A 25,517-nucleotide genomic window follows, 5' to 3' on the forward strand; every position below is an offset into this window, starting at 1 on the left:
CCTTGGCCAGATTAAGGTAGGCTGTATGAACCACCTTGCCTTCATCCACAGCTCTGGTGACTGACTCAAAGAAGTTGACCAAGTTGAGCAGGCATGATCTACCCTTCACAAAACCAAACTGTGTGTAATCCAGAGTTTGGAGCTTCCCCATATTCTTGTTTATTAGGTCCATGATGATGCATTCCATAGCTTTACATTTCAGACTCGTCAGGCTAATGGAGCGATAGTTCCCAGGGTCTGTAGTCACTCCTCCTTTGTGGAGAGGGATGACTGTAGCAGTGCACCATTCAGTAGGGCCAAAGCCTGAGGTGAGGCTGTGATTGAACAGGGCACCCAGGTGAGGTTCCAGTTCACTTTGTAGTTCATGTAGAACACAACCAGGGATATTGTCAGGTCCCATAGAAGATGTATTCTTGGCCTTGAACAGTGCTGTTTTAACCTGTGCAGCAGTAGTACTGGGTGCTTGGCAATCTACTGGTATTGTGATTGGTCCTTTCAGGGGGAGGGGTAAAGTTGGCACTGAATTTGCCTGCCAGTATGCCGGCAATATTTGTTGGGCCCGTATAGGAGGTACCATTGTGCGGTAGCTCACAGCAAATCTGGGTATTGCCATGGAGATTCTTTATATAACTATAGAAGACCTTGTGGTTGTCTTTACTATCTGCTGCAATTCTGTTTTTATAGCTAGCTTTAGAGGATTTGATGATGTATCTCAACTTTTTGTTGAGGCTGATAAGGGAATTTTTCCAGTCTTGGGACTTCACCTTATACCGCATCAGTTTCCTCCTTCTGTTGTAGAGTTTGTTTATGGCAGGGGACCACAAGATTGACTTCTTTTTCATAGAAGGTATTATTATGGTTTCCTTTCCTGTTGGCAAGTTTTGCCTTAAATGAAGCTTTCTTCTTTTGAGTATTTTGTGAGTTATTTTTCAAATAAATTTCTATCAGCATTGCAGCATTAGTTTGGATGAAGCTGGAAAGCTTTGTAGTCACTTTTCTTCTAATTTTTTTTAGTTTTGTAACTCAAAATTTCAGTTTATTGATAATTTTTCAATAATATTTATGCTTTGTTGGATGAAATTGTCAATGCACTTGTTTAAAGTTTTATAAAGGGTCAAGAATGATTGACCAGTGGGTTTTTTGAGGGTTCTAATATATGGTCCCAGTTAAGTGATGCAAGGTGATTACTCAGGTCATCATAGTTGTTTGTAAACACCTTAAAATGATGTCATTTTTACTAGGTTTAGTGTATATGAAGAATGTCACAGCATTGGTCCAGAAGGGAAAAAAGGTTGGGATGACATTTAGTTCAACACAAATAGCAGAGATATTTGTCACAATGATGTCCAGTGTGTCTCTACACATTGCCAGGATTCTTAAAGTTTGTTTAAGACTACTAATGCTGTTGAAGCTAAGTTGATTTTGCAACCAATTATTGGCTGAACATTAACAAAACATACAAAGTCCCTCACCAAAGGTCCAATAAGCCACAAACAATCCAAAACATTATAGAAAAATATGGCAATTGGACCACCATGCTGTATTCCACTTTTAATAAAATTTCAGCTAAAAGTACAAATGCAAGAGCACTCGTGCATTTGTACTTTTATCTGGAATTATATTAAAAGTAGAATACAGTCTGGTGGTCCAACTGCAATTTTTCTACAACATTTTGAATTATTGTCTGAAGCCTGTTTTTCAATCCATGGAATGATAGTTTAGGCCACTGAGAAGAAAAGTATTTTCAGTTATGAGACTGGTTAAAAGCATAGTGAGAAACTGTTCATGTCCTTTGGGTGAAAGACAAGGTGCAACAACACATTACAAACATGTCAATTGTGTTGCATATATAACTTGGGTGAGGTCATGATCAGAAATTGTTCCTACAACCCTGCTTTTGAAAGTTTGATTTAAGAGAATGAGGGTATCACATTTGTGTTTTATGGGCTAAATTAATTGCAAAGAGTCATGAGAAGAATATATTTACCATAAGAAAGAAAATATGTGCTGCCGCAGGGAGGTTGGTACAGTTTCACAAAGCCTGACATGCCATGCTTAATATCTGCCTTCTATGTTTTTCTGTTTTTTCAAACTAAGTAAAAACAGAAGTGTGACAACCCACCTCTGGGCCAGTAATCTAGGAGCCTCAATCCTCACCACTGGCATCAGTAGGGGATGTTCACAGTGGGAGGCTAACATGTACACACACAGTATCTCCAAATACAGCTCTCTGCATCAAGCACAATTTCCTTTAAGAGCACACGGGGAGCACAATCAGTCAGTCTGTGGCTGGTTTCTCCCTGTTTCTCCAGATCCCAATAAGGCTCCCCACTGCCACAGCTATAGAGTTCAAGCCAAAACCTCCAGCACTTTCTCTGTCCAACCAATGCTTTGTCTCCCTGCCCAAGTAACTGATACCCACACTCTTTGAGGTTTAATTTGCACACATACACACACACACACACACACACACACACACACACACACACACACACACACACATGCACCTGGGAAATGCTGACACAGGTTTACTAGCTATGCTCCCTTCTGCTCAGACTATAATGTAGTTATGTCTGTCACCAGACACTCCTGCCAGATACCTTAAGGCTCTTCTAAGGGTACCCAATATACTGAGTGAAATTAATATTAATACAAATGGTAGTTTGACCAAGAGCAAGGCTATTAGGAGTGACCCACACAATGTCACCAAATAAATATGCAAGTATTCTCAAAACTTAAATATCTCTACAAAGATCAACCACAATGAACAATTTAAATATATTTAATAATAAATAATAAAAGAACAAGAAAATACTAAGTATATATTCACAGTGACATCAGAGTCCAAAACACAGGAAATATTTAAAATAACACTGAATGACATACTCAGATAAATAAAGAAAAACAGTATCTAAACTAAGCTTCACTATATTGCTGACTGAATCTAAAAGAATTATACTATTCCCTAATAAATTACTTAATAGAGCAAGGCAGATGATGTGATGAATGGTCCCTCTTGTTGTCAGTCTCAAGACATAATACAGAATGCTCAGTCTCACTAAGAGACTTCTCAAAATAATATCTAAAATATTACCTCTGCGATAGCTTGCAGAATTACATCACTTCTGGTTATCTGACTTCTAGTTCCAATGCAACCCCCCATTACTGGAATCTGACAGGATTTAGCAGCTACCTGTAAAAATACACACACAAGGGCTTTTGCTCAGATCTGTGACAGTTGCTGGAAGTCATAATACAATTTCATACCTCCATGCTTCCAGAGTAGTAATTAGTTGACCCCCCAAAGACAATATAGAAAGCTTCTAGTACAAATTGTGTCTCTTGCTACATTAAAACCTGTGAAATAGCATCTTTATGGCCTAGCCAGTAAAGTGATGTAATTTCAGATATATTTTAAAGTTTGCTGGACTGAGGTTAACTTTCCAGTTCCTCAGTTAAAACATATACATTTAAACAGTAATGATAGTGCATGTACATTTCTGTGCTCTCCAGAAGAGTGGATACATTTCAAACACAAGTACTTTACAAATAACTTTTCAACACAAACATCTGTACAAATCAGTTTGATATACACGACATACAGTTCTCATACATTTGTAGCACAAGCATTTTGTATAAATCAGTTTGATAGTCACAAATGACATATGATTATTTACAGAATTCCAGCTAGCTGTGCTGGCAGTACCCCCTATCGTCACAGGGTGTATTTAAAAGAATCAGTAAAAGGTAATTTAATAAGTATAGCATATTACATGTGGCACTTATACTGTCCCAATTTTCCTTTGTCATGTATCAGTGTTTGTGGCAGTAACAGTTCTTTTGTGTATATTCATACTGCACAAGTGAACACTGAAGACTGTGGAGGCTCATCCATTGTTGTTTTTGTTGTGATTTGTACATGAACCATACATAGAACTCTGCAATTGAGTAACTCACTATTACAAATTCAGTCACCTTTAGATATCACTCAGTGTGCCTTGTACAATTTTTATAAACATTGTAGCCAAAACATTTGTAACAGGATATGCTGGCACCAATACATCAACGTCTTGAAACAAATAAACTTTTGTATGCTTTTTATTTCTCTGTCCACATTTAACACTTGCAACATGTCCCTTGTAACAAGACTCTAATCATTAAATGAATAGTTTTGCAACAATACCTGTATGACGAAAGTGCGATTCGCAATGCAAACTAAGAAAATAATTACTGTTAATATAATTACTGCCTTTCCATTCCTGAAAGAACCAACATTTTGATTCTCTTTAATGAATTCATTCTCTTTATCTGTTATCTAGTGGCCTCAGTATGGCAGATGTCATTTTCACACCAGTAACATTACAGTTTACTGGTTTCTCTAAAAGTTGCTGCGTTCCTAGTTACTGTATATTGCTTGGGAATGCCCAGCTTTACTTTCTTGCAATTTCCATCTCACATTTATTTTCCCATTGTAAATTCTGCTATTATGCAAGTCAGTCATACTTTCATTTTTCATATTCCTACCCAAGAACTTAGAAGAATATGTTGTGTGAGTGCACCAGTTATGACAGTATACATGATAATTACTTAAGGAATCATAAAATGTTTGGGAAAACATAGAGGCAGATACCAGTCCTCTAGTCAGGTAAGCTTTTTAGAAGTCAGCTATTTCTATGGGGACATGGCTGCCGTCTCACACTGTGACCAGTTGAACCAGTGTTGCTACAAAGATGGATCTGCTTCGTGTATACACTTTGCTCTGTTTTGTTTTCAGCATGGGGATTCAGAAGTCTGCTGCCAGCAAACACTCTTGGAAAGGCAAAAGGAACCTTGAAAGGCTAACACAAGGCAGGACAGTCTTTAGTGAATGGATGATTACCTATCAGAAACTGCTCTGAATGAAGATGCTTTAACACTAAATTCTTTTTAAAATAGTTTCAATAAATTGAATTGTGGGTAGCAAATTATGGCTTAATCATTATCATCAGCCCCCCCTTTTCCCATTTTTCCTACACGGGGTCGAGGTATCATGTTAACTGTTGCCAACTCTCTTGATTCAGTGCCACTCTCCTACCTTCTTCAACACTCATGCCTGACTGTCGCAGATCCTCTTTCACACAATCCATCCACCTCTTTGCTGGACGCCCTCGCTTCCTCTTACCTTCTTACTGTCTGTTCCAAATCTTCCTCACCAGATTGTCTTCTGCTTTTCTACACATGTGCCCAAACCACCATAATCTGTTCCTTTAATCTTTTCTGCAATTGGAGCTGCTTTGGCTTCTGCTCTTATGTCCTCATTTCTTCGTCTGTCCTACAGTGTGCATCCTATCACCTTTCTCAGACACTTAATTTCCATCACCACTAGCTTCTTCAACTGTTCTGCCTTTACTGCCCAGGTTTCTGTAGCATACAGTAGTACTGTTCGCACCACTGCCTTGTACACCTTACTTTTCAGCTTCTTTGGCATTCTTCTGCCATAGACTACACCTGATACTCTATGCTAGTTGGCTGCAGCCCCTCTGATTCTAGCTTTGACCTCTTCATTCAGACTACCCTTCTCCTCAACTACTCCCAGATACGTGAAGGTGTATACCTGTTAAACTATCTTCCCTTCTATCTCTATTCTCAACTTCTTCTGATTTCCCCAATTTGCTGCTATTACCACCATCTTATCTGTGCTTAGTTTCATCCCATGTGCCTTCAGATTTGCATTATATTCTCCTATCCTTTGCTGAGATTCTAACTCAGAGTCTGCCTGTACTGCCACATCGTCTGCATACAGAGTTTTGTTGATCCATCCCCTCCAACCTGTTTGCTAATGTAGTCCATCACCAGTATGAACAGCAGTGGGCTCAGAGCTGAACCCTGATGTACACCTACACCCACTGGGAACCCCTCTGTGAGGCTGAACACTGTTCGTACTTGAGTCATTGGGTCCTTGTACACAGCCTGCACTAATTCTACCAATGTCTCTGGGACTTCGAACTACCATAGTACTGACCAGATCAGCTTTCTTGGGACCTTGTCATATATTTTCTCAAAGTCTAGGAATTCCCAGTTGGACTCTTTCCTCATCTCTAGATTCTTCTCAAGTATCTATCTCAATGCAAACATCAGGTCAATTGTGCTGCATCCTGATCTGAATCAAAACTACTCATCACCCATCTTACACTCTACTACTCTGCGTATCCATTTATCAATCACCCTCTCCAGAACTTTCATGCAATATCATAGGAGTTTGATGCCTCTGTACTGCCCACAGTTCTGGATGTCTCCTTTGTTCTTGTACACTGGCATGAGTATGCTTATTCTCCAGTCATCTGGGATATACCTTTCTCTCCACACTGGTCTCCACACTGGTATTATTACCCTCAGGAGCCATTTCTCCCCTATCTCACCCAACATCTTTATCATATCTGCTGTGACCTCATCTGAGCCTGCTGTTTTCCTTGACTTCATCTTCCTTAGTGCTGTTCTTACTTCTTCTAGGGTGGGCTCCTCTTATTCTCTCATTGTAGGCTGTTTCTGGAGCAGTACAGCTTCTGTGAGGTTTTCTTCATTCAGAAGCTGCTGGAAATACTCCTTTCATCTGCATTTGATGTCATCTGGGCTGGTGAGCAGGTTGTTGCTGGCATCCCTTATGAAAGGTGTCTGACTATCTCCTTTATCTTTCTGTCTTTGCCTTGCAACCTGATATAATTTCTTTGTGCCCCTTACTGAGTCACTTTCCAGAAGTTGGTACAGTGCCTCCAATGCCCTATTCTTTGCTATTGCAATTTTCTTAGCTTCTTTATTAGTAAATCAGTAGTCCCTCCTAGCCTGATCAGTCTTTTCAGTCTCCCACTACTTCCTGCACTCATTTTTTTTCTTTTTATGACTTCCCGGACTTCTGCATTCCTCCACCAGCTTTCCTTATATACCTTATTTCCATACCTGGATTGGCCACATATCTTTTCTGTAGTCCTAACACATGCTGTTTTTAGGCACTGCTATTCTTCTTCACCTCCATCTATCTCCTCCTCTTTTTGGGGTGATAGAGTCCTGAGTAATTCCTTGAACTGTTGTACTTTCTCTCCAGTCAGCTTCCAGGTCTTCAGTCTGGTCTCTGTTGACCTTAGAGCCTTCTCTGACTACTGCTTGCAGCTGATTGTGGTGACTAGTGGTTTATGCTGTGAGGCAAACTGTTTCACTGGGGATGACTTTGCAATCATGAATTCTGCCCCAGTGCCTTTTCCTTACTAGGATGAAGTCTATCTGAGTTGCATGTTGAGTACTCTTGTATGTGATCTTGTGACTGTCTCTCTTTCTCAACCATGTGTTGGCTACTATCAAGCCATTTGCCAGACAGAAGTCTAGAATGGCTCCCGTTGCCCCACCCATGTGGACCCAGGCAGTCCTCATATCCTGTTCTGTCTGTCTCGATATGTGCATTCAAGTCACCCACTATCAACACCGATTCATGTTGTCCTGCTTTATCTAGTAGGTACTGCAACTGCTGTCAGAATGCACTCTTTTCCTCATTGGGGCATAGACTGAGATTATGAATACTGCCCTAACATTACACTGGAGTCTGACTGCTATGAGTCTGTCATTAATTCTGATGATATCCCTTACTGCCTTCTGAAGCCTCTCTCCCACCACAATTCTGACACCATTTCTAGCCTGCCCTCCACCTGAGTAGTAGACTCTGGATCCCAAGCCAAGTGGCGTTGTTGCACTGCCCTTCCATCTCATCTCCTGGATACATAGGATGTCCAGCCTCCTCTGTATCATCATGTCCTCCATTTCCAAGCTACATCTTTATGGTGGGCACACACTGGCCAATAGGGGCACATATACCCCTCCCACCATTAGCACAGGTCCCTGGTGTGAGTCAGAGTAGGACGGGTCCTCAACCCACTTATCACTGGTAACTATCCATGCCCATTTTTTGGTGACATTAGTCAACATGACCGAATCACGTAGAGCCATATTTTACACCCTCGAGTGGCTAGCCCTGCCACGGCATGCAGCCTGTGATCCGTGTTCTCCTATCTTGAGGATACTGTGCACCACAGTAGATGCACTAAAGTGGTTGGTCTGTACAACTCTTCCTCCTATAGGGCACCATGTAGATTTTGTGCTGCTGGTGCCCACAGCTTCATTCATTGGTGAGTTTGAGATGGAAACATTCAGCATGTTTTTCAGACATGGGAGAAACCCCACAGAGGCACAGGAAGAACATGTAAACTCCAAACAGGTGTTGGTCGGAGGTCAGGATTGAACCTCATACCTTGTGCATGGGAGGCAAAGACCTTAACCACTAAGCCATTTGGTCCAAATTATGACAACTTAGTTTAATAAAATCAAGCAACTCACCTATAGAAATTTCTGTTACTGGTTCAGATTAACTACTGGCAATTACTCATTGAACTTACAACATCTGAACTACCTTGGATATGAAGTGAGGAACTCTATACTCAACAATGAACAATTATTCATTCATTTTTTTTTTTTTTTTGGTAGAGAGATAAAGCTTTAGCAATGACTCATGTGACCTGACTTTGATTACTGTCTTGGGACCTGTTGGAGCTGAAAACAGAGATGGCAGGAATGGTGAGGGTTTTGCCAGCTTGCCATGCCACAGGGTTGGGGATGGAAGATTAACCTGGTGGATGACCATACCTCCTACCTAGTGGAGACTGGAGATTAGGTTATAGCAATAACAACCAGGGTAGGTATAGGGGCTAGCACTAGAAAGGTACTTCCAATGAGTTAGGCAGTACGCTCTAAAACCCACACCTTATAGAACACAGTATGCTTCTAACTGAATTAGGCACAGTATGATGGTCTTCTGTATCAACTCAACTTCTTGGCAACAGGAGATTAGCAGCCCCTGTAAATAGCAAAGTACTTTCATCTTGAGAGGTGGAACGCAATTTTGTGAAGTGATAGCATGCAACATGTCCCTGGATGGTGATGGGCACCCATGTCAGGACATGACTATGACATGCAGAAAGAATCTGAAGTCAGAAGATGATCACTAGATACAGACCCAAAATGGTATACCTAACAATTAAAAATGTATGCAAAATGGAACTGGAATAAAAAAGGGCCCATTACTCAAGTGTCATTGTTAAGGTGAGAGTATTCACAAAATGAGTGCTGTTGAAAATGTGAGGCAGAAAATATGAAGCATGATATGAATGAGGCACCTATCCTAGGTGACAAATGGCACAAGACACCACACAAACACTAAAAAAAAGAAAACAGTTTGGCAGTTTACAAGCTGTCATTTTGTAGCCACTATCATTTGTATGTCTAACTGAAACTGTTCCTTTTTAAGACAATTTACATGCTTTCTACACTTAAAAAACAGAACATTTTGATAGTTAGCAACCTACTAATGTTTTGCACCCTTATGAAAATGTCTGGTTTCCAAACTGTCAACAAATAATCACGATCACTTAAAGACAGCGGGGGTGCCAAATGAATGCAGTGCTCAGCATGCGAAATTCCCTTACTACAGCTCTACACAAAACTGTATTATGTTCATCCTAGGAATTATTGATACAAAAAAAAAAATCATAGCTGGGTTGAAACAGTATCAAGTAGTATGCAATCAACTTAGAGATATGGATGTACTTTTAAAGTGGGCTTTACAGGATAACAAAAGGAAATTATTCTCTATTGTTGATCAAGACACCGAATCTGTAATTACTGACAAATGTATGTACCAGAATCTAGCAACACCTCCCAAATACTTTGTTTAGATAAAAATGCTTTGGTAGGTGATGACATTTGGGTGTGAGCCACCTCCCCCTAGTGAAATTCTTCTAATATTTTTCATAACAAAAGGTTATGCAACAAGGAAATGGATGTCCCCAGCTGCCTTCATGAAAGTGTTGTAGGTTAGATTTTTCTTAAATGTAATATATATGTAAACTGTACATAACCATGCAGTGTAAAAATTATTTTGTCTTTTGCTTTCTGGTTTAGAGAAGAAAACAGACACTGAACAGACAGATTCAGAGAAGCCGACAGAAACTACCTTAGGCTAGAAAGGTTTGCCTTTGATCACACTAGTCATATGGAAGCCGTGTATTCTCTGTGCATATCATTACTTGGAGCTCAGAAATCTACTTGACTGATATAACTCCAACTATGAAATAATTTTCATTCTTATTTGCTGGTAGGTAGTAAAAGAGGAAGTGTCAGTTTTTCATTTAGAAAATATAAGTTCTAAGCATGTACTACTGGATTTCTCTAAGGCCTGAGGTAAAGTATCTCCTTCAGGTTTTGCATACAGAAAACTGAAAAGCTATAGCTGGACAAAAAAGTACAAGATAAACAATATTTGAATGTGCAATGACAGATGAATAAGCCAAGCCAGTAATGAATAAAGCAATTAAGTAGTATAGAGCCTGAAGAGATGGACAAGCAGAAGACTTTACTTTTATACTATTAAGAAAAACCTGATCCATTTAGAAAAGTATGGTTTTCTAGTATTTGATCTTCAGCTAAAGACAATGGGCCAAATTCAGGAAGCCTCCGTGTAAGAGTTATAACTCTTACACGGAGGCTGCAGTGAAACTGTGTGATGTCAGCATGTCATGTATATGCATGAGGTGCATGAGGCATGCTGAATCACACTAGCAACTCTTACACGGTCCGTGTAAGAGAGTAGGGGGCGTGTCTGTAGGCTAAGCCCTGCAAGCGGACACGCCCCCGGAAGACTAGAATGGCTGAAAGTAAACAGCCACGAGAGAGGCCATGGAAATGTGAATAAACACACTACACAACACATGCCCGATAGACCATCACTGTATAAAGTGAAGAGATGTTATAAAATTAAATTAAAACCTTTTTTTTTTAAACCCCGTAAATGTTTGCTACTGTGTGCGCCCGTGTGCGCGGGTGTGCTACTAGTGCAATCACAGTTAGCAGTCAGTGGAAAAGGATATAAGAACTAAATATGCAAAATAAGCCAAGAAGTAATAGCTTAGCGGTAGAGTTGCTGGCCTAAGAGTAGGCAGGCAGGGTTCGAGCCCCCACAGCAACCTTTTTTTTTTTTGTAAATAAGCACTAAAAAGCCCCCTGACAGTATTGTACAAATGTAAATGTATTCCCTATTGTAAAATGGAATGAAATGGAGCATATATTCCGAAGTAACACAATAATAAAAATAGTCAGAAATGTACTGATAGCTAAGCTGCTGTGAGACGGAGTGCCCGTAGCTGAGTAGTGTTTAAAAAGCTGCAAACTGCGTGCCCGTTGCTAAGCACCGGTTTAATAGGCTGAAACTGTTTGCAACTAGCTGTGCTTAGCTGAACATGTGTGTCACTAGCCAATTAAGGTTTATCCCAGCGCACCGTTTAGCGCTCCCACAAGCTAACTGCCAGTGCGTGCGTTACCTCCGCGCAAACGAGCGCAGACCTGGTTTTAAGTGCTTAAAAGTGCTTTTGGCATGTTTGATTGACAGGTCCTCAACTCATATCTTTCAGGAAAATCAAAAATCAGTTGTCAGATTCGAACCCAGGATACCATGCACTAGAGTCAAGGTACTAAACCACTAAGCCATGACAGCAATACCTAGAAAGGCAGAAATAGCATATATATGGGATAAAATCCAAAATGGAGCATGATAAAGCATTTCCAGTGAAGTAGATACAATTCCAAAACGGCCAATCAGAGAAATGCGGAAAAGCGGCATATATAAGCCCCATAGGCGGGAATACACAGCAGAAACGATTGTAGAACAGACCTGCAGTTAGAATGAGTGGAGTAGGTGAGGGACGTTGCTTTCGAGCACAGCGTTGGGGCGTTGAGGAGTCCAGATACATGGTCTGGCTCCTTGTCCATCATCACGAGGCCCAACTCATGCAGGGCCAGGTCTCATGGGGAGCGTATAGGGCAGAGGCATGGGACCAGTTGGCTCGTGATCTGACCAGTGCTACTGGCATTCAACGCACTGGTGAGCAGGTCCGTCACCACCATGCGGACCTGAAGCGACGCAAGGAAGACCAGTTGACCGAATGGACCCAGGAGGCCCGGGATATGCCCAACGCCCCACTACTGAGTAAGTTACATTTTGCTTATGTATGTAAGGATTTCAACTGGCCGATACCATGGAGATGTGTAGTCCAATATTACTTCTTTCGTATTACAGCTGCAGGTGTCTGCTCTGCGAATTGCGAGATGTATGGCCGTAGGCTGGTGCGGCTGCGCCACAATGCAGGTTAGTAACCCCACCCATTACTTGTAAATAAATATTGTACTGTAGCATGTATCAGAACACTGCAGTGTATTGATTAAAAGTAATATAATGTGCAAGCAGGAATTGTAAGTCTGCAGGTATGGCTGCAACAAGTTCATCAGTATGCAAGTGTAACTGGAAATATAATTGATAGAATTAAACAGTGCTGTAATACAGATGTCCCACCATGAATTAAATATAGTGTAACCTGCAGTAGTCCCAAGAGTACAGCTTTAGAATCTGAGGTAGTCATATGTGAGATATATCCCCTGTTGAAATGCTGAATCATGACAGAAGTGAGGCTGTTGGAAAGTGTTTGAATCACCACCAGTCTAACATGTGAACAAAGCCTAGAAGTACCAACCTGAACTGTGAAGTTGCAGGATGTGTGAGAGTGACAGAAAGGGTCATGTATGAATAAATAAAGTAGTAATAACCCCTGAATATAGTAGCCCCAGTGTGTTTCTACAGAACTAAATGCATGTGGGAAGTACAACTTAATATCCCAAACTGATTTCAGTGTGTCAGAATCTGGAATGTCTAGGCCAAATGCTGTATATGGTGATCACAGTAAACAATTTGCAGATAGAATGAATGATTATCTGACAGACTAAACAGCCATAGTTGTCCCCTGTCCTGTCATCAAAGTGTAGCAGGATGATGTATCTGATCAAATTCAAAATAAGTAGGATAGTGATGTATTTGTAACAGGTGTAGCTTGACAGTCAAATAAAATTTATTTTGAAACATCAGCCTCAACTTAATTGTGTACCTATTACAAATGTAAATCAATGTGTAACATATGAATGTGTCATCACTTTTATCTCCGCCAACCCTATAATTCCATATAACAACACCCACTAAATAATGGTATGTGAACATTTCATTAATCATGGACATTTGTCCGTTTCAAAAATATATGCATGTCTGTTCGTGCATGTGCCCTGTTCATACCTGCAAATCTGATGGCCTGTTGCCATTAATCAACCCTGCATGTTGTTTGACTGTGTATTTCTGTTCAAATAATGCATGTGATATTGATATGCCCCTTGTTCAATGGTGTTAATATCTGGGTGTTTGTTTGATGGGAATACCAATGCATGCTGTTACAACTAATCTGAATGGAATAAAATTCCACTAACCCAAACTAACATAACAACTCACAAACCTAGAACGCTTGGGAAGGCGGGTCTCAGCGGACCCACCTCTCCCACCTCAGCTGGCGCCTGCACCTGGCACTAGTGCCCAGGCCGGACCCCCCTCCGGTGGCCCTGTGCACCTTCGGGTGGAAGCGCTGCAGGGGATGGGGCTGGTCCCCCCTCTGCAAGTGTGGCCGGATGGGTTCGTCCACTCACCCTCCAAGGTGTCCGGTCTGTGGTGCGAAGGGAGATCCAAGACTCTGTTCTTGGGCCCCTACGTCAGCTTGAGGCTCGTGTGGCACAGCTAACGGCCCCGGCCGTTGCCCCGCCTACACAGCCCCCAGCACAGCCCTGTCCTGGGCTGTGAAGGAACAGTGGCAACTGCCTATGGGTGGGGATATCAGTTCCACTGTTGCCATCTGTGGGCTCATGCATCTTGGAAATCCCAGCCTCCGTCCCGTCAATTGTGTAACCCCCGTGTGTCATACACCGCCCCTGTATGCATCTTGTCTGTCTTGTCTGTTAACCTACCCAACCTACCTCCCCAGCTATACCGAATTCCTTCACCTGACATACCACTCTCACCTGAAAAAAAAAAAAAAAAGGGCACTCTGTACCCACAAAAAAATTACGCCCCATACATAGCTGTCCATGTCGCACACATGTCTGCTTGACATTGAAACAGTTAATTACAATTGGCTCTACAACAAATGCTAATGTTGTCCTGACACCTCTCTCAGGGGTGAAAGGTTTCCAATGTCTCACCAAAATACATGGAAATGCACAGCTGTTGCTGCCAAAGACATGGTCATCTATGAGCCTTACCTACATCCCTCCTGCAAATCCCACACTTGTTTCCCTACTGTCTTACCCTCTTTGTGACCCCTTTTTCACCACTTTCCTGTCACCCCTTTTTCTTTTCTTTCAAAGAAATTAGCACGGGTGTCGCTTGTGTTAGCGGAGCTCACCGCCAGTGCATGCGTGAGCTCAGCAAAGCAAAGCAGACCTGGTTTAAAGTGCTTAAAAGTGCCTTTATGGCACTTTGATTGACAGGTCCTGTACTCAGTTTGAAAGTTTGCAAAGAAAAATAAATTCCCACTGTCAGTCTCGAACCCAGGACCTTGGTAACATTAGTCTGTACGACCTACCACTAAGCCATGCTTGCCTTACCAGAACACACTGCTAAAATAAATATAACATGTAATAGTAGGAATCAGTATAAAGGCAATATAGGAGATGTACTATCCAAAGCATGTCAGGTAGAGTTTTAATGGCCAAATTACTGGATTCCCATACTAGTTCAGTGTGAACAGAAACAGCCCTGCTACCTTTTAGCTTGTACATAGTAACGTAAGGTAATGTACATATGTGAAGGTATGTATATCTACACATACATATATATATATAAATATATATTAATACATATGAAATATAGTTGTAGGTCTCAGTAGTCATACACACTCACTACAGGAAACAGTGAACATAATTGCAGCAACCTGAATCTGCAAGACAGCCTGATCCCTGTGTGACCTACTTACCCTTCTAACTGCTTAAAGGTGGCCTCAGTACTTTGATTGACAGGTCCTGTACTCAGTTTGAAAGTTTGCAAAGAAAAAAAAATCCCACTGTCAGTCTCGAACCCAGGACCTGGGCAACATTAGTCTGTATGACCTACCACTAAGCCATGCCTGCTTTACAAGAACACAGTGCTAAAATAAATATAACATGTAATAGTAGGAATCAGTATAAAGGCAATATAGGAGATGTACTATCCAAAGCATGTCAGGTAGAGTTTTAATGGCCAAATTACTGGATTCCCATACTAGTTCAGTGTGAACAGAAACAGCCCTGCTACCTTTTAGCTTGTACATAGTAACGTAAGGTAATGTACATATGTGAAGGTATGTATATCTACACATACATATATATATAAATATATATTAATACATATGAAATATAGTTGTAGGTCTCAGTAGCCATACACACTCACTACAGGAAACAGTGAACATAATTGCAGCAACCTGAATCTGCAAGACAGCCTGATCCCTGTGTGACCTACTTACCCTTCTAACTGCTTAAAGGTGGCCTCAGCACTTTGATTGACAGGTCCTGTACTCAGTTTGAAAGTTTGCAAAGAAAAAAAAATCCCACTGTCAGTCTCGAACCCAGGACCTGGGCAACATTAGTCTGTATGACCTACCACTAAGCCATGCCTGCTTTACAAGAACACACTGCTAAAATAAATATAACATGTAATAGTAGGAATCAGTATAAAGGCAATATAGGAGATGTACTATCCAAAGCATGTCAGGTAGAGTTTTAATGGCCAAATTACTGGATTCCCATACTAGTTCAGTGTGAACAGAAACAGCCCTGCTACCTGTTAGCTTGTACATAGTAACGTAAGGTAATGTACATATGTGAAGGTATGTATATCTACACATACATATATATATATATAAATATATATTAATACATATGAAATATAGTTGTAGGTCTCAGTAGCCATACACACTCACTACAGGAAACAGTGAACATAATTGCAGCAACCTGAATCTGCAAGACAGCCTGACCCCTGTGTGACCTACTTACCCTTCTAACTGCTTAAAGGTGGCCTCAGCACTTTGATTGACAGGTTCTGTACTCAGTTTGAAAGTTTGCAAAGAAAAAAAAAATCCCACTGTCAGTCTCGAATCCAGGACCTTGGCAACATTAGTTTGTATGACCTACCACTAAGCCATGACTGCTTTACAAGAACACAGTGCTAAAATAAATATAACATGTAATAGTAGGAATCAGTATAAAGGCAATATAGGAGATGTACTATCCAAAGCATGTCAGGTAGAGTTTTAATGGCCAAATTACTGGATTCCCATACTAGTTCAGTGTGAACAGAAACAGCCCTGCTACTTGTTAGCTTGTACATAGTAACATAAGGTAATGTACATATGTGAAGGTATGTATATCTACACATACATATATATAAATATATATTAATACATATGAAATATAGTTGTAGGTCTCAGTAGCCATACACACTCACTACAGGAAACAGTGAAGATATATGCAGCAACCAGAATCTGCAACACAGCCTGGCTCCTGTGAGACCTACTAACCCCTTTAACTGCTTAAAGGTGCCTCCAGCACTTTGATTGATAGGCCCTATACTCAACTCAAAAGCAGAATATGAGCATACTAGTAGGCCCTACCACAAGACCATTGTAACACTAGTCTGTATGACCTACCACTAAGCCATGACTCTCATACAGGAATATAGTGCTAAATAAGTGGAGCATGTAATAGTAGGAATGAAGATAAAGGCAATATAGTATGTCTACTACCCAAAGCATGTCATGCAGACTTTTATAGTCCCAATTACTGGATTCCTATACTAGTGTAGTGTTAACAGAAACAGCCCTGCTAATTGTTAGCTTGTACCCAATAATGTCAGCTAATGTACATATATGAAAGTATGTATATGTACACAGATATATATATATTTATATAGCAATACATATGACATATAGTTGTAGGTGTCAGTATGCATACACACTCACTACAGGGAACAGGCAAGATAAATGCAGCAACCTGACTCTACAACACAGCATGAAGCATGGGAGATGTACTAACCTTCACACTCACAAAACACTGTCAACAGCATACCAGCATGGTCCACGCCCTACAATCTGAAAGGGCAACGCCTATCTCACATACCCTTTTATAGCAGTGTCCTGAAATCACAGTGAGACATGCAATCAGTACACACCCAGCTGCATGCAATTAGCAAATGCTGCCTTACAACTGGTGCAGAGGCCATCACATGGACCTATGCAGATACCTACAAAAGCATTGAGTACCCACACTACACTCACGCAATACATTCATTGCATAAACAATACGGAGAAAGAGAGAGAGAGAGAGAGACAGAGAAAACAACCAAACAAATATTAGGACTGCCAGCAGCAAAAGCAGCAGCAAGCAGCAAGCAGCAAGGAGCAAGCAGCAAGCAGCACCACTGGCACAGCAACAGCTGCCACAAACACAGGCAATGCAAAGTAGCAGGTTAATCCTGTGTATACTGTGACACCTCCAAATGTATCATAGTTCACTATCTATAGGTATGTCCATGAGATAGGTTGTGTGTACATAGTCATGAAATATAAACATATGTAATATTGTTGTACATGTGGGCCATAACTAACACTTCCATAGCTTAGAACACAAGGCCAGTTGTGCATATGATGCAGTAGTTCCCAGGGTCAGTAGAGGTTCCTCCTCATTGGTGTGGGACCACTGTGTATGTATGGCACTGTTCAGGTACATATCCTGTAGTATGGCCAGGGATTAATATCAGTCTGTCATGTGGTGCTATGTCCTCCAGGGTGAATGTAGCACACATCCAGGGATACCATTTCGTAACAGTGATGATATGTGTTCTGCAATGATGAGGGTGGCTCTCACCTGGACATGTGAGAGGATATGGAGGTTACAGTCATCTGGGATAACTAATAACACATGTGTAGGACAATGGGGGGGGTTACCTGCACCTAAACTGTCTGCAACAATGTTGACAATATCTGTGCATTTGGTGAATGTGAAGCATCTTAACACTGCAGACAACAGATGCCTTCCCGTCATGTGAATCTGCCCTGTGCTGCAGTAGCCTCCTACTATTGTTATACAATATGCCTGTATCTGTAGTCCACTGGACAGGATTAATAAGTGGTGTGCAGTTGTTCTGGGTTAGATATCTGTGTGCACAGTACATGCAGTATGTGGGATGTCTGTGGTAAGCATATGCAAAGGTGCTGGCGGTGTGTGTTGTGGCTTCCACTGGCCCAGTGGGCTGCATGGATAGCATCACTGTCATAACTACTGAATAACTGTGTAATTACATGCATACATAGCAAGGTAGTGTACTGTGCTTGTGGTGTTCTTCGGATATGTATATCCAGGCTGAGTAATGTGTGTCCACATCACAGGGTTGGATGGCAGCACACATCCAGTATGTATGGATGAACACCCAGAATGTGTCAGACGTGTCACCTGTGCAGAAGTATCTGGCCATTACCTGTGCATCCCCCACAACACACACACATGCAACATATGGCAGAAGTACTATAGCAGTACACACATGTTCATAGGTTCATACTAGGCTATCTGCCCGAGGGCATTTACAAGCCTAGCCCATCGTTTTGTGGCTTACGCCACCCCTTTAGTATGGGGAGCTATACCCATTATTTTGCTGTGCCTCTGTCGAGCAGTGACACTGAGGTAATCCCTGGGGTATATCTGCGATCTCCCATCCATTGGTCAAGATTTCTCTTGAACAAGGCCAGCGAGGTGCTCTGCCTCACATATACCGGGATTTTGTTCCACAGCATAGGGAGTCTTTGGGTGATGAATCTATCCCTCCAGCACGTCCTATTAATAGCCGTGTCAAGGTTTAAGTCTCCCGTCATTGTGGCTCTGATGGATCTAGATTTTTTGAGGTGAAGCATATTCATCAAATCTGGGTTTGACATGACCTTGTATGTTAGGCAAAGGTCACCTCTGAGCAAGCGGTAAGCGACTGAATAGAACATACATGGACATGCTGGAGGGGCATATTCCTAACCGAGAGGCTCCCTTCAGTCTGTAATGAGCTCGAACAGTTGAGAATGAACAGTTCATAGGTTCATACTAGGCTATTTGCCCTAGGGCATTGGTAAGCCTAGTAGAATGTGTTTGTCTTTTGCCACCCAATTGCAAGTTATGCTGCTATGCCCTTGTCCGACTTTAGGATACTATGCCTCTGTTTAACAGTGACATAGAAGTGATACCTGGGGTACAACTATGATCTCCATCCACTCATCCAGATTCCTATGGAAGAGAGTCAATGAGGGACTCTGCCTAACCAGTAGTGTGAGCTCATTACAGAGTGAAGGGAGCCTCTCGGTTAGGAATATGCCCCTCCATCATGTCCATGTATGTCCGTGCTGAGGTCCAGCTCTCCTGAGCATGTGGCTGTATGGGACTCTGATTGCCTGAGGTGCATCACGTTCATTACTGCTAGGTAGGACATGGCTGTATATGGCATGCACAGATTGCCTCTGAATAGGCAGTATGCCACTGAGTCCAGCTGGATTCACTTTACCTGGGCAGCATATGACATCTGTGTGAGCCATTGCATCCCCTTGATGATGTACTGTTGTCCTGTACCAGTTGCTGTATGTGTCTGGTTAGGTACTTCCCAAAAGGTGCATTGTACGCAATTATAGGCCTGATGATGGATGAGTAAAGAGGCACAATGACCTCCCCTGCCATACATGTGAATCACTCATGATTAGCTGGGCTATATAACATGTCTGTCAATCCACGTTGGCCATGTGGTAGACAAATGACAGACCGCTACCATGTTTCTTCCTCAGGTCCCCAACTACGTCTTCTGTACTCAATGGCCTAACACCTATGTTGTACTGTGCCACCAATGTGGAGGCGTGGGAATCTGCATTGAATACTGATACTCCCCCTCCCTTGTTCAAGTGTTGGGGCCGACAAGAATGGTAACAGCTAGAACGTGGTAGTACTGGTGTGCTCCTGTGAAACCTGAAACAGGTTCATGTTACTGCACAGATATCGATGTCCAGAATGCTAGGTAGGGTTTTGAGTGCGTGCATCCTTGGGTCTAGACGTCCAGTGTTGAGTAGCATCACTCTTACTTCCTCATCCTTTGTGATACAAATGGATGTGGGTTTGCCTTATGAGCCTTGCCTAATACAGGCACTATGGGTGTAGCAGGAGGCTCCGCCAAATGTCAATAGGACTGTGGTGACAGGTGCAAGCTGTCCCTAGAAAAGCATACCACCCCAAGATGGCAGGCATTGGCACACCTGTGAATGACACCAGTATGTCAGTCAATTGTTGGAAGGGATCATCGTGCCTTGATATTGTGGCATCGTTCTAGGTGAGGGTAGGATGCTACTCAAGGTCAGGGTCAAACTGTCTCAGGCTACGTGTTCAGAGAGCTCTGTAATGTCTCATGTCATGTAGTCCAGGGAGGAATGTGTCAGGCCATTCACAGCAGCATGGACATTGACTGAGTCATACCTGTACCTGTCTTCGGGTTACCTGAGTGTTTGTGTTATGTGGCAGGTCATAGTGCCTGACAGGCTGCACACCGTGACCCTCACCTCGTTAAGCCTGGTGAACATGATGTGAGTGTGCCTGATGATAGAGGCACCTAGTACAGGTGTATGAGGTGTGTTGTTAACTGTTAATGGCTGTGAGTGTTCAGCACATTGGCTTTGTGTGATATGTGTTGCACATGTTCGTTTATGTGGTAGTGGTTGCCTGGATGTCTGCTTAGGAGGTCTCTGCTGCATAGGCAGAGCTGTGGTCTGAGCCTACAAGTATGATCATGTGTGATCATGTGTTAGGTCCGCTGTTGTGGTAGGTCTACGTGAGACTGGAAGTGTAGTGAGTGATCCCCTTTGCCACCTGACTGGTTATGGCGGTATTGAGTAGACAGAGCCTATGAGTTTGAATTTGTTGTTAGGAGGAGGGGGTTGTCTGTGTACATGCATCTGTTCTAACATTGTCTCTGGAGTATCACACTCACCAGCTGGACTGGGGAGGGAACTGACAACTGACCTCTGGACATGCTAGAATACTATTGTGAACTCTGTAATCACTAATGATTGAAAACAAGGTCCAGTGGGGAGTGAGGGTGTACTGACATTACCTACAACTGCTGACTGATATAAAGGTGTCAGTGAGCAAATGCCAGGTAACCTAAGTGCAATGTGTCACAATTAAGTAAATGCAACAATGACAAGCAGTCACTTGCTGTCATGTGTAACATGGAAATACGTACAGTAAGCAATGCAGATATCAGTAGTGAGTCACAGATGTGTTGAGAAGATGTGTACTATGTGGAAGTAGCATACCAGTGAAATAACAAGCTAACAGATAACAAGCATATAAACAAAGGTAGATCCAGGAGGCCTGGATGTAGTGTTTGCTACAACAAACAAGGTGTAGCAATGTCAGTAAGATACAGCTCAGATATGCAGGCACTATAAACCTGAAACCAGATGTCCCCAGCTATGAATGGCAGAGTACAGCCTATTGTCACACACAGTGCAGACCACAAACCTCGTTAATGTTAAATAACTGGCCTGAAGGCCAACTGCCCATACCAGAAGTAATACACTTGTACACTGGGCCCACAATCAGCAGTTCCCAACTTCAATGGATGAAAGATATGTGTCCTGCCACCACAGTGCTTGCCACCAACCTCCCTAATGTAAAACAACCGGTCTGAAGGCCAAGTACTTAGTACAAATGACATAGAATGATAGCTACACTGTAATCAGGTTTTAACCAAGCAGTAATAAGTAGAAGTTAACACTCCCTGTATAGAATGTGTACCATGTATTGTTGAGATACTATGCTGATAACCTGTTTGTGTACCTTTCCAGATAGACATGGCACCAAAAGGAATCCTGCCTACTCTGCTGCAGAGGACGGCGTGATCCACCAGAGCCTGGTGCGTGACTATGCCATCCTGTTCTCACGCACCACCCAGAATCAGCAGGAGAGGTCTGCACTGTGGCAAAACCTCGTTAGCAGGATAAATGATGTTGGCATGCATGATAGGACATATGAGCAGGTGAGATATCACTGCAGTGATTTGATAAGAAATGTCCGCCAGCGTGCTGCAGATATCCGCAGGCAACAGGTTGCCGCAGGTGGGGGGTGGCCACACATCCCCCCCTCACCAGACAGGAGGGGCTACTGCTAAGTGTTGTGGATCCAGCCCCAGAACAACAGCAACAATCATGCATCCTGATGGAGGTTGGATCCACACAGCAGCAAGACAGCGAGCGTGCAGGTAAGATGCCATATTCATTTATTGTTATTACTTTTACATTTATTGACCCAGATAGTCTAGCTGGATATAAGTTCATTTTCAGTAGAGGCCTGTGGAGAAAAGCTCCACACATAATGTAATAAAGGCAGACAGACAAGTTGTTAATACAGACAGCCAACATAATAGAATTGTACACCAGCCTGTTAATTAAATCAACATACATGTAAGGAAGTCAAACAGTTTAGAGTCATACACAATGTACCATTGGTTTCAAAGCAATCCTACCTAAAGCATAATGGTTATGCAATAAGGCAAAAGCCAGATACATAATAGTTAGGGCTCAGAAGGGTAGAGAAGTAGAAGGAGTATGACAGATACAATGATATGGAAGAGGCAGGAGTCAAGAAGGAAGTGAGGAAAAGAAGGAAGACAGTCAAGAGGAGGTGGGAGGGATGGGAGAAGTAGGTCAGAGCATAGAAGGACATCAAGGTGAAAGAAACAGGGTAGAAGCTAGTTTCTATGCACAATGAGGGGTTAAAGGTGAAGAGAGGGTAGGGAGAGGGACGTTAGCCTGGACTCCAAGAAGAACAAAGCCAGTGGTTTTGGAAGTACAGTTTGAGTTGACGTTTGAAGAGAGGTAAGGGTGAGATTAGAGTTAACTCCTGGTATGTACATATGACTGTTCTATACGCTGTTACTTCATGCACGCATAAGGTGTGCATGTGGTATGTATCTGTCATCATGATATATATACAGACATGATGTGCAGCTGATGTGTATAAGGGAACTAGTGTACTACTGTACTGTATCATGTGCAAAACGAATGGCACACATGTGCCCACTGACATTACTCTCTTAACACTTCCAGGTCCCTCCCATCTAGCAATGAAGCAGGCCATACATGCTGGTGAGTCTTTTTAACATCATCTGTAAAACAATTTATAAAACTAGGAAGAGTAGTGTAACTCTGTAGTAGACATGCTGGTGACTGTGTTCACAATAACTGTAATTGGCAGGTAGTAAATTGAATAGTGTAACACGGTACTGATGTGTGTGTTTACTGTGGGGTGTGCATGTGTGCAAGTGTGCCTGTGCCCAAGTTTGCATGTGTGTTAGTGTCCATGAGTGCATGTGTCCATTTCTGAATGTGTGCATTAGTATTGAAGTGCATCTCTTTCAAATATGTATTGAGACTGTAATCTGTGTTCCATGTTTTCCTCCCGTAGGTTCTGGTGCTGCTCTGGTGACCTGCAGCAGGGAACCTGAATCTTGTGCCCCAGGTACTGATGATGATGAAATGTCTGTAATGGTGCAGGAAGGTGTGTCTGGGTCCGCCATTGGTCAGCCAATTGACAGTACACAGCTTTCAACCCGTCAATGCACAGTCATCCTGCCGTTACATCCTTTGTCACCATTGTCCCTAGGTGATGGACAGTCAGCAGTGGGCATAGATCAGGGTAATGTGGTACCTGTGGTACATGCATCCCCACAAGGCAGCCATGAGCAGGGGCCTCCAATGGTACCACGCAGATAGTCGCCCATGGGTTCTCGTGGGGGCATCCGTGGCCGTACTGCCTCTGGCCGACGTGCCCAAGGAGGTATGTCAACCTCCACTATGTTTAGAACTGTCATGCAGGCACAGGCACGTATGGAAAGGTACACCAGACAGGGTCTGAGGGAGCTGAGAGCATGTCGCATAGCCATGACAGACGGCATGCGTGATGTTGCGAATGCTATCCGTAACTTCTCAGATGTCGTTGACAGACGTTGTGGGGGCATAGAACAGCTGCTCCACAACCAGATGTCCATGGGCCAGGGTGATGGTGTGCGTTTGCGACATCGACGTGGCCGTATGCCAGCAAGAGCACCAGCTGGCAGTGGCCGCGGACGACAACAGGCCCACTCGCGCGCCTCAAGTGCCAGCACCAGCCCCAGCAATGCTGGGTCTGTGCTGTCATCCAGACGCCCCAGGAGACCACGTGCACGTGACTCTGGACAGTCCCAACAGGGAACTGTGTCCAGTCAACACACCCCTGCTTCCGATGACAGTACCCAGTCTGGGTTAGTACGGATACGCCCGTAGCACCCCTGCCAGGCACAGGTACCGTGTCCGTGCCCACAGACACTGATCTGGATGACCTGACAGGTGCAGTCTGTGGCTGTCCACAAAACCCTGTACATGGCAGCCATTATGTGGGACTGTGTGCGTGCTTACACACATGCAGAAACCTAACACCTAGGGCAAACACATACACACACACACACTGCACCAACAACGGTCCACCCTGTACTGCTGCCCCTCACAAACACACATACACACACATGTCAATTGGTGTTACCAGTGGCGGCTTGGGCATACCTAACCCACACCCTGTGCATATGATGACACTGTGCCACCTCCTGCATACTACAACATCGGTGCAGGTAAAGGTAAACACGTTGCTGATGCACAGGGTGACTATAGATGTGTATAAGTAGTAACATGTTGGTAACTGTTGACTGTTGCAGTATAATTGTGTGTATATCCCAGCAGTCCTGCTGCAGTAACTGTATGAATGTCCTCAATTGTTATCTGCACCCATACTACTTAACAAAATGTACCAGCTGCACACCATCACATGCTAACATTGACTATGGCAATGCGCATCTTGTGCTGTTATGTAGATTCAGCTACATGTATCTGTTCTGTCACACGTGCATTTATACACACCCTGCTACCCACACACATGCAGACGCTCACCTGCCATTCCCATTATTTATCACCCTACATGAGTAGCTGTTGATACATGACAGGTACACATTTGAGAAGTGCACTATGTTGTTTACTACTGGCATCCCCTTCTCTACCTGTACTCACAGGGTGCAGGCAACCTCATCAGTTGAAAGATGTAATGTGCATCAGGTACTGTAGTACCCTGATTGCCACATCAAACATGTTTCCCATATGGAAATGCACACACAGACACATCCCACATCCACACACTTGCCACATTCAGGCTTCAGAACACTATCTAGGTATATTCGGGTACATGTGCGTGTTACAGTAGCATGTAACACTATACTGAGTACTGGCAGTTAGTTGTCTGTTGTCATGTTGTCTGTATAGAATAAAAGAATTGTTTGATTATCCCACTCCGTTTTGTGGACATTACTTGAAGAAGTGTCACCTTACATGTGTTATCAGTACCACCACCTTCTGTTTTGTAGTTTTGTTTGTATAGGGTGCTATCAACATCACTGCTTGTTAAGGGTAATGACCACCCTGCAGTGCATAGCCCCATGTGGCAAA

The sequence above is a fragment of the Protopterus annectens genome, chromosome 1.part1, assembly GCF_019279795.1.
Source record: "Protopterus annectens isolate FY-2018-M chromosome 1.part1, PAN1.0, whole genome shotgun sequence".
Lineage (NCBI taxonomy): Eukaryota > Metazoa > Chordata > Ceratodontiformes > Protopteridae > Protopterus > Protopterus annectens.